Source organism: Lactuca saligna, chromosome 2, assembly GCF_052625555.1.
Source record: "Lactuca saligna cultivar CGN05327 chromosome 2, ASM5262555v1, whole genome shotgun sequence".
Classification (NCBI taxonomy): domain Eukaryota; kingdom Viridiplantae; phylum Streptophyta; class Magnoliopsida; order Asterales; family Asteraceae; genus Lactuca; species Lactuca saligna.
In genome coordinates this window covers 10,029,264-10,040,061 of record NC_136418.1, presented here as the reverse complement: position 1 = coordinate 10,040,061, position 10,798 = coordinate 10,029,264, and positions in this window count along the sequence as shown.

The window sequence follows — 10,798 nt, the reverse complement described above, 5'->3', positions numbered from 1 at the left end:
TTATCCTCACTTTACGTCCCTAAACACCTATCATAAGGGACCTAGCCTAAGGATCATCATCGGGATGGACACTACTGCTAAGGGGGTTCCTCAACAATAAATGTCCTGAAGGCAACCATAAGGGGGATGGAGTACACCGGTGAACACATCGTTCACAAACATCTACAGGTTGCGAGCCTGCTAGCTTTCCACTGGAATGTCTAGAAAAGTCTGTGGTCATCATCTATACTCCGCTAGATGACTGGAAACATCATCAACATCGAGGCCTCTCATCATTTTATTTCATCACACCCAACTACTACATCTACCCATGTTTTACTCAACACATTTTGTACATATAAAATACATATACACTTTAAATCATTTAAAACATGTATAAAATCTTTCTTCCAGCATAGACAACAAGTATTCAGAAAATATGCACACATAGCATGTAATTTATATAAAATACTTCATATCTATGTGTAAGATGAAAGTAACTATGCACTCACTTGTTAAAGTGACGACTCGATATTTGAGCAGCGCTTCGCTTCTTAACAATATGATTTCCTTCGACGAAACCTAGTATTATTCCCACTAGATTTTAGTCTAATATTTATTGCGACTAATTATTAGTCTAGATTCGTAATTAACTCAAAGTCTACTTCATGATATATCAAGTAAGGAACAACCAGGTAGGATTATATTAGAGGTATGGTCTGTTTGGTATACGAAGTATACTGTTTGGAAATCCCATTTTAAGCAACTCACTAAATCACAACCTGGATATCATCCCTGTAAGTAGATCAATCAGTATAGTGACTTTGAATCACTAATAAATATTATTTATAGGTTCATAATAATGATATTATATTTAAATATAAGCTATATTTAATGTAGGGTAGGCGTATCTCACTTACAGCGGGTTTTGCTAAAAACCGGGTTCCACTGGAGTAGAGCTTCAGAGCCAAAAAGATCTTTTTCTCGGAGCCTTCGGGCACTCCGGGTCTTTCCTATAGCAACTTGAGGTTACTAGGGATTTAGAGGGGTTTTGGGAGTCTAGAGAGAAGTTAGAGAGAGAAATAAATGTTGGATAATGTGTTTAAGTCCATAACTATATTTGGTATGTACTTGACCTGGTTTAGCATGGTCCATTTGGGTTTCACTTCACTGGAGCAATTTGAATTTTTGAGAAGAGGATAATTATGATTTATTAATATATTATAAGTTATAATATATTAATATGAGATCATATTATTTAATTAGTATTGATCAAGAATTAATTTGGAATTAATTTTGTGATCAAAAGAGACTAGTTAAATATATAGGAATTGATTGTGTAAATCATTCATTCTTATAATATGGGCTAATGATTTATGATTCCTTATGTTGGGCTTAACCCATGTGGTGACCCATGGATACTCCATGGAGGTTAAAACCCATGGATCATGAGGAATGTGGAAAGTCATTCACATTAGGGTTTACATGGTGTAACCCTAATGTAACCACACTATATAAGAAGCCTTTTGGTTCAAGAAATTCGCACCTAGAGTCTTTGCAAGAGTGTGGCCGATTTTTGTGAGCTAAAGAATCCTCTTCCAAGTTTCAAAGTGTTAGCGGTGATTTGTGATTCCACTTGAGGCATTCACATTATTGGTGTTAGGCTCCTAAAGCTCCAAGCAAAAAGCTACAACAAAAGGTATGTTATCTAACTTGTTTCATTACCCATCTATCAAAGTCTTGTATGCTAGTTAGGGTAATACCTTGGAAATTGAAAGTTTGCATGTATAATAGAGAAAACATAGATCCAAGGTATTTAGGGTTGCATGTACACCATAGGAGTGTTAGAATGCTCAAAACCCATCTGTGGTATCATAGCCTAGACTTGTTTTCAATTATACTTGATGCTACATGCTTAAAAGTGCTTTAAAAATAAAAAATCTGCTGTCTAGACAGTGGACTTGCTGAGTCCACTGGGGGACTCATCGAGTCCCTTCACAATCCTAACCAACTCGCCGAGTTGGTTCATACACTCGACGAGTTGGAGCCCCTGAGTGCAACTTTTTGAGTTTTAATGCTGGAATTGGACTAGGATCATTACCCCAAACTGTTTTTGAACTTATAAACCTGTTTTTGATGTGGTAATGATCATGCTTATCCAATTCACAATATAATTGTCAAAATTTCATGTTTTTTATTAGTTTGTATGATTAGTCTAATTACATGGAATTTATTTGATTTAAATTATCTTGTTTATATGAGTTTAATCCAGAACTTGAACATACTTGTTAGTTTAATTGATGATCTTGATGATTATAATGGAATCCATAACTTGTCCTCAAGTTATGGAATTCCAAAAGTTTTTCATTTAATTGAATCATCAAAAGTCATGGGTTATAGAAAAATGAAGAGTCTCATTTTAAAAGACCATTAAACTCATATGTTATGAAGTTGAAAAGTTTTGAAGAGTTTCAAAACTTGCCCTCAAGTCTTGGAATTTGTAAAGTCACACATTAAAACTTTAATTCCAAACCCTAGAATTTTAAAAGTTTAAAATTCAACCCTTATACTAATATAATATTATAAGTTCAACAATATATATATATATATATATATATATATATATATATATATATATATATATATATATATATAAGAACAAGTCAGTCTTATCGTTAGTAGGCCTCATTCACGAAGCCGATCTATAAAGGGAGGGGGTATAAGGTTACTGCCTATAAAATAGTGGTTTAATGGGTGTCCATTCTTACCCACTGCTTCCTTGACTGGTGAAGGGTTGTTAGCTAAACGGGTAGGATAAGACATTAATTCTAATTAAGTATAATGATAATTATAAAGTAGCTAAATGTTTTATAAATTCCTAATCTTAGTTACTTTAGGAAAATGTGAAATTGATGCTAACCCATGAAATTACACTTTGCACCTTACCAAGTCGTTAGTGGAGCGTGTGTGGTTAACCGACACACTAACATAGACTAGTAAGGGTGGCAAAGGGTAGCTTAATGTTTTTCATAGATCGATGGAGCGTGTGTAGTTAACCGACACATTGATTTGGTGATAAATGACATTAAGAGTACCAAGTATATTTGCATGGTTATTCACACCTTGTTTGTGATCCTCGGTATCCCAATCACAAACTTGAAGGGCATAATCGAGATTTAAACATGCCATTGAAAAGTTCAATGAATCTCAAAAGAATCTAGGAATTTTAATTCATCTAAAACCTAATAATCAATTTTGTTTTTCATGGTGGAAATTGGTAAATCGTCATTTACCTACCTTCAAATATTTTTCAACTTGGATTACGACATCCCTCTTCCAAATTGTAAAATATTGTGTTGGGTCCTAGCCTTAATATTTCATTTTGGTTGTTATATTAAGGACTCTATATCTAATCTAAACTTTGTCTTTCTTCCTTTTCAGATGTCTTCCAACAATGCTTCTGGCTTAAACACTATCAGCTCCTTCTCTCTCATGAACCTTTGTGGGAAAGTCATCTTCGATGGAACTAATTTCAATGATTGGATTAGGAAATCAGGATGGTCACACGCTATGAGGACAAGGAATATGTCCTTGACAAGGAGCTTAAGTTCATCGATGAGTCTTCTGGTACTCTCGAGGAGATTGCTGAGTACACTACCCATGAGAAGGATGCCACAAAGGTGTCTTGTATCATGTTGGAAACTATGATATCAAAACTCCAAAAGTCCTATGAGTATTTTTACCCTTTTGAGATGCATCAAGACCTGATGGAAAGATACCATCAGAGTGCACGTCAAGAGAGGCATGAAATCATCACCTCCATGATAACAACTAAAATGAAGGATGAAGAGTCCATCACAACCACTTGTAGAAAATGCAAATATTTATGGACCGTTTGCTTAAGTTAAATGTGAACTTTGATGAGGAGCTGGCTATAGATATCATTCTCCACTCCTTACTCCATGTTATGATCAGTTCCGTATGACCTATTATATGAATAATGAGGAGGTCACACTTAGCAAACTTCAGGGACTTTTGAGGACTGCTAAAAGTAGTCTCAAAGCTAAGAATATTGTTACCACTCCTACGACTGCCCCAGTTTTGGAAATTAGGAAAGGAAAGGGAAAGAAGAGGAAGACCCCTTCCAAGGGTCACAAGGGAAAGTCTCTTGATGGTTCCTCTTCAAGCAAGACTAAAGTCGTTCCTGCTACTCCCTCCTCCAACCTAAAAGAAGCAGAGTGCTTCTATTTTCATGATAAGGGGCACTGGAAGCGAAGCTGCCTAAAGTACTTGTAGGATGTTAAGGATGGGAATGTAAAACCTACCCATGCAGGTATTTACGCTATATTTGTTGGATTAGTGTCTAAGGCTGTAACTATTTTTGGTAAGTACTTGACCCGGTTGTGCATGGTCCTTTTGGGTTGTCTTCACCATAGCAACTTGATAGGGTGATTTACAGAGAAGATATATTTTATTAAAGTATTATAGGAATAATATGTTAAAAGAATAATAATATTATTTGATTAATATAATTCATAAATTAATTAGGAATTAATTTGGTGACTTAAAGAGATTAATTGAATAAAGGGGTATAAACTGTCAAATGTGTGAAAGTTGTATTTTGAGCTGATAATCCTTATTGATATGGGTTGGATGATTTTAGGGATGTGGATCACCTAGAAATCATCCAAGGCCTTATCTAGGAAAGGATTTGGATTGCTTTGAGGCTAAGTTATCCAATTAGGGTTTTAAGGTGAAACCCTAGGAGCTCTCAATATAAATAGACCCATAGGGTTGAGGAAATCGGCCACTCTTGTGATTGGAGAAACCCTAGAGCTGATTTCCCTCTTCCTCATCTCTCTCAAATCATCTTCTTGCTAGTTGGTGTTTGTAAGCCATTAGAGAAGTGACATTTGTGACTCTAAGCTCCAAGAAGAAGAAGGTTTCAAGCAAGTAACTCAAGGTATTATTCTATATCTGTTTTCATATGATTTTGATTGTTAGTTTACATTAGATCTAGCCATGAAAGTCATAGATATGTTGCATGTTCAATTAGTGAAACTTAGATCCAAGCTATAGGGTTATATGTGCACATAGGGAAAGTTCTTATGTCTAAAACCCATCAGTGGTATCAGAGATATGATTGGTTTCAATTGAATGTGATGCTTAACTGTTTTGCTTGCTGAAAATCGTTTTTCTTCACCTCTGTTCGACCCAACTCACCGAGTCAGTATTTAGACTCGGCGAGTTGGCCCTACTCGGTGAGTCCAAAGCTTGACTCGGCGAGTCCGAGCTTCAGACAGAGGATAATTCGGGATTTTATTGCTGTTTTTGTCTTGGATTGATACCTAAATCGTTTTATTATGTAAAAATCTGAATCTTAACTAAATTTAATGATTATCCTTGACATAAATATAGATAATTTCAAATGTTTTAAATATTGATTATTTATGTGATAAATATTGGACTATTTAAGATTATTTGGTAATTATCTAATGACTAAAATTTAATTAGGTCAAATATAGTTAATTATGAAATTAATTGTTTAATTTGAATTATTTGTTATTTGATCCCTATTGTTTTGAAAAGTTCAATTTCTTTCCCGTAGTTTTTGAAATTTGAATTTTGTGATTAATAGTTTAATTTAGAAGAATCTAAATTTCAACCCCTAGAGTTTTACAAGTTTAAAATTCAACCCTATACTATTATATTATTAAAGGCTTAATATATATATATATATATATATATATATATATATATATATATATATATATATATATATATATATATAAAGTAAAATTAAAATGCTAGTCTTACCGTTAGTAGGCCTCATTCACGAAGCCGGTCTATAAGGTGGGTATAAGGTTGCTGCCTATAAAATGGCGCTTAATGGGTGTAAACTCACACCCACCGCTTGCTTGACTGGTGGAGGGTCCTTAGCCGAACGGGTATTATAGGGCAACTCTCTCTCCTCATTAATAAGTATAATGAACCTATAAAGTAACTAAACTATTTTATAAAATTCCCAATCTTAGTTACTTTAGGAAAAAGTGAATTGATGCAATCCCATGAAATTGCACTTTGCACCCTTGCTAAGAAGTTAGTGGAGCGTGTGTGGTTTACCGGAACACTAATTGGTTCTAAGAAAAGGTGGCAAAGGGTGATTCATTGTTTATCATAGTTCGATGGAGTGCGTGTGGCTTACTAGCACATCGAATAGATGATTCTAAAAATGAAGGCTCCATGTAGATTTACATGGTAATTCACACCCGCTTTGTGATCCTTGGTATCCCAGTCACAAACTAGAGGGGCATATCGAGATTTAAACATGCCATTGAAAAGTTCAATGAATCTCAAAATCTAGGAATTCTCAATAAAAACTTAAGGTTATGTTTTCAAGGTGAAGAATTAGTGAATCGTCATTCACTTAACTCCAAATTATTTGTGTGTTGGATTACGGCATCCCTTTTCTAATATGTAAATAATGTTGTTGGGTCCTAGCCCTAATTTTTCATTTTTGGTGTTTAATTAGGGATCCAAATTCTAATCAAACTTTGTCCTTTCTATTTGTAGATGTCGAACGCAAACAACGTTGTTGCTAACTCATTTACGTTAATGAGTCTTTGCCAAATGGTGACCTTCAATGGTACGAACTTTAGCGAATGGATAAGATATATTCGCACCATTGCACGCTATGAGGACAAAGAGTATGCCCTCGACGAAAAGCTTGAGATGGTCAACCCGGAAATCGCTACTCCTGAAGAGATGGTTGTCTTTGAGACACACGAACGTGATGCAACGAAGGTCCATTGCATCATGATAGCCACTATGAACCAAGAATTCGAAAAGTCCTATGAGGACATGTATCCCTATGAAATCCATCAAGACTTGATGGAGAGGTACCACCAAAGTGCGAGGCAAGAGCGCTACGAGATCATCACTAACATGATCACCGCTAAGATGGGAAATGGAGAATCATTAACTGTGCACTTGCAAAAGATGCAACTATATGTTGATTGTCTTCACAAGTTAAATGTTAACTTTGGGGAAGATTTGGCCATCGACGTTGTTCTTCATTCCTTGCCTTCATGCTACAACCAATATAGGATGACCTACCACATGAACAAGGAAGAGGTCACCCTAAGCAAACTCCAAGGACTCCTAAGGATTGCTGAGAGCAACCTAAAAGACAAGTCTGTTGCACCAACTCCCTCACCAACCGCTACTCCTGTTTTGACTATTGGGCAGGGAAAGGGTAAGAAGAGGAAGGATCCATCAAAAAGCCACCGCAAGGGAAAGTACCAAGATGTTTCCTCTTTTAGTGGGACCAAAGTTGATCCTGCTAAGCCCAACCCTAACCCGAAGGAGGTAGAGTGCCATCATTTCCACAAAATAGGGCATTGGAAGAGAAGCTGTCTGGAATATCTACAAGCCATCAAGGATGGAAAGATCAAGCCATCTTTTGCAGGTATATACACAATTAAATCTAATAATTCATCTCATACTATTTCTTGGGTTCTTGATACAGGATGTGGTTACCACATTTGTTCTGATTTGCAGGGACTAAAAAGAAACATAGATGTGGAGCGAGGAAGAATAAATCTAATCATGGGAAACATAAGATCATCGCCTGTCACCAAGATTGGAGTGTATTCTTTAGTTCTTAGTAATGGATTAGGTTTAGATTTAAACATCATTTTATTTCATGGTTTGTTTAGACAAGGATTTAGATATTCGTTTAATAATATGAATGGTTCTATTTATGCTTATCTAAATGGTGTTTTATACTTTGAAGCAATGCCTTGTAATAGAATTTATGAAACTGTTATGGTTGTAGATAACCTAGGAAATGATGTGTTGTGTATAGATTCTTCCAATAGTACGGATAAAGCATCTTTGTGGCATTGTCATCTTGGACATGTCAACAAGAAACGCATAGCTCAACTCCAAAAGGATGAAGTGTTGGAATCATTCGACCTTAGGGAAGATGACACGTGTGAATCTTGTTTACTTGGAAAGATGACCAAGTCACCCTTCTCTGGCACTTGTGAGAGGGGTGAGGGTTTATTGGATCTCATACATACCAATGTATGTGGGCCCTTTAGATCCAACACAAAGGATGGAAACTGCTTCTACGTGACTTTCACCGATGATTATAGTAGATATGGGTATATTTACTTAATCAAGCACAAGTCTGAAACGTTTGAAAAATTCAAACAAGAATGAAGTGGATAATCAGTTGGGCAATAAAATCAAGATGCTTCGATCCGATCAAGGAGGATGGTACCTAAGTCTTGAATTCCATGACTATCTCAAAGAATGTGGAATAGTTTCACAATTGACGCCACCCAGGACACCACAGTTGAATGGTGTGGCAGAAAGGCGCAATCAAACTTTGTTAGACATGGTTCGTTCTATGATGAGTCATGCATCACTACCTATCTCATTTTGTGGGTATGCCTTAGAGACTGCCGCCCATATCCTTAACCGAGTCCCTACTAAGAAGGTTGCCAAAACACCTCACGAGATGTGCATAGGGAAGGCTCCCTCGTTGGCACATATCAAGGTTTGGGGTTGCGAGGCTATCGTAAGACGAGATACTCACGACAAGCTCGAACCTCGTAGTGAGCGATGTATTTTCATCGGCCACCCGCATAAATCCTTTGGATATCTCTTCTATAGACCGAGTGACAATTTTGTCTTCTTGCGAGGAGAGGGGTTTTCCAAGAGAGAGAACTCATACGCCAAGGAGACAGTGGGAGGCAGATCGATCTTGAATAAATTCAAGAGTCGAGTGATGAAGGAACCTCTACCCCTGGCGCTCAACCCGATGAGGAATCTACGGTTGTACCTATTGACCAATCCTTACCTCTTAGACGTTCCGAAAGAGTTAGAGTTCAACCCCAGTTGTATGGTTTTCATATCACTACCGAAGGGGACATGTATATTAGTGATAGTACACTAATTAATCTAGATGAACCTAATTGCTATAAGGAAGCCATGGCAGGCCCAGAGTCTGTAAAATGGAAAGAGCCGATGGATAGCGAGATTCAGTCCATGTATGACAACCAAGTTTGGAATTTGGTTGAGAATGTGCCCGGACGTAAGACGGTTGGGTGCAAATGGATCTCCAAGAAGAAGACAGACATGGATGGGAATGTGCACATGTACAAGGTGCGATTGGTTGCGAAGGGCTTTACTCAGACTCCCGGAGTTGACTATGATGAGACCTTTTCACCAAATGAGAAGATAAAATCTATTAGGGTGATGCTAGCTATTGCCGCATTTCATGATTATGAGATATGGCAAATGGATGTCAAGACCGCTTTCCTTAATGGGAAGTTGGCTGAGGATGTTTACATGGCTCAGCCAGAGGGTTTTGTCGATCCGAAGCATCCCAATAAAGTGTGCAAGCTTGAGAAGTCCATTTATGGACTTAAGCAAGCGTCTCGCAAATGAAATATTTGCTTTGATGAGAAAGTCAAAGAGTTTGGATTTGTACGAAGCAAAGATGAATCATGTGTATATGTCAAAGCCAGTGGGAGCATAGTTAGCTTTCTCGTTTTGTATGTCGATGACATACTGCTCATAGGAAACGACATTCCGACTCTGCAGGAAGTAAGTCCTGGCTCAGGAAATGCTTCGCTATGAAGGACCTCGGAGAGGCTTCCTATATATTGGGAATAAGGATAGTGAGAGAAAGAAGTAAGAGACTAATAAGACTTAGTCAGAATACTTACTTAGATAAGGTACTAAAATGTTTTAGTATGGAAAACTCAAAGAAGGGAGAACTACCGATACAAAGTAATACCAAATTGAGTAAGATTCAAATTTCGAGTACCGAAGCTGAGATAGCTGAGATGAGCCGAGTACCTTACGCTTCTGCAGTTGGCTCAATCATGTATGCTATGACTTGTACTCGTCCTGATGTGGCCTTTGCTTTGAGCATGGTCAGTAGATATCAAGGGAATCCTAGTAGAGTGCATTGGATTGCGGTCAAGAACATCTTTAAGTACCTTCGAAGGACCAAGGAATGGTTTCTAGTTCTCGGAGGGAGTGATGACTTAAAGGTGCGAGGATATAGTGACTCCAGTTTCCAGACCGATAGGGATAACTACCGTTCGCAGCCGGGATGGGTATTTACCATTAATGGAGCAACGATAACTTGGAAAAGTTCCAAATAGGAAACTGTAGTTGATTCAACGTGCGAATTAGAGTATATTGCAGCAAGCGAAGCATCAAAAGAGGCAATATGGCTGAAGAACTTCATTGGCGATCTTGGAGTTGTGACTGCTATAAAGCAGCCATGGAAATTTTCTGTGATAATGAAGGAGCGGTTGTCTTTACCAAGGAACCGAGGGATCATGGTAGATCTCGGCATATCGATAGAAAATATCACTTTATTAGGCATCATGTAGAAGAAGGACACCTTGTAGTTAAGAGGATATCATCAGAAGATAACCCAGCAGATCCGCTTACGAAGGGACTGAGCAGGGTTAAGCACTTGTAGCATGCTAGGAGTATTGGGCTGAAGCATGGTTGTAGAACTCGCTACTCGGCACCTGTTCGGCCGACTACCGAGTAGCGAGTACTCGGGAGTACTCGCGAGTACTCGGGGAGTACTCGGATTCAGTAATTCATGTAGAAATATTTTTAAGGAAATTATATATGTCAAAATTATAAGTTAAAAACAATATTTTATTGAAATATATAACAAAATTAGATACATGTGACTTCATAAAAACTGAGAAACACAAAATGGTCTTACTTCATGAATAATTACTGAAAATTTTAGATATATATGTAGTAATAGTCACAA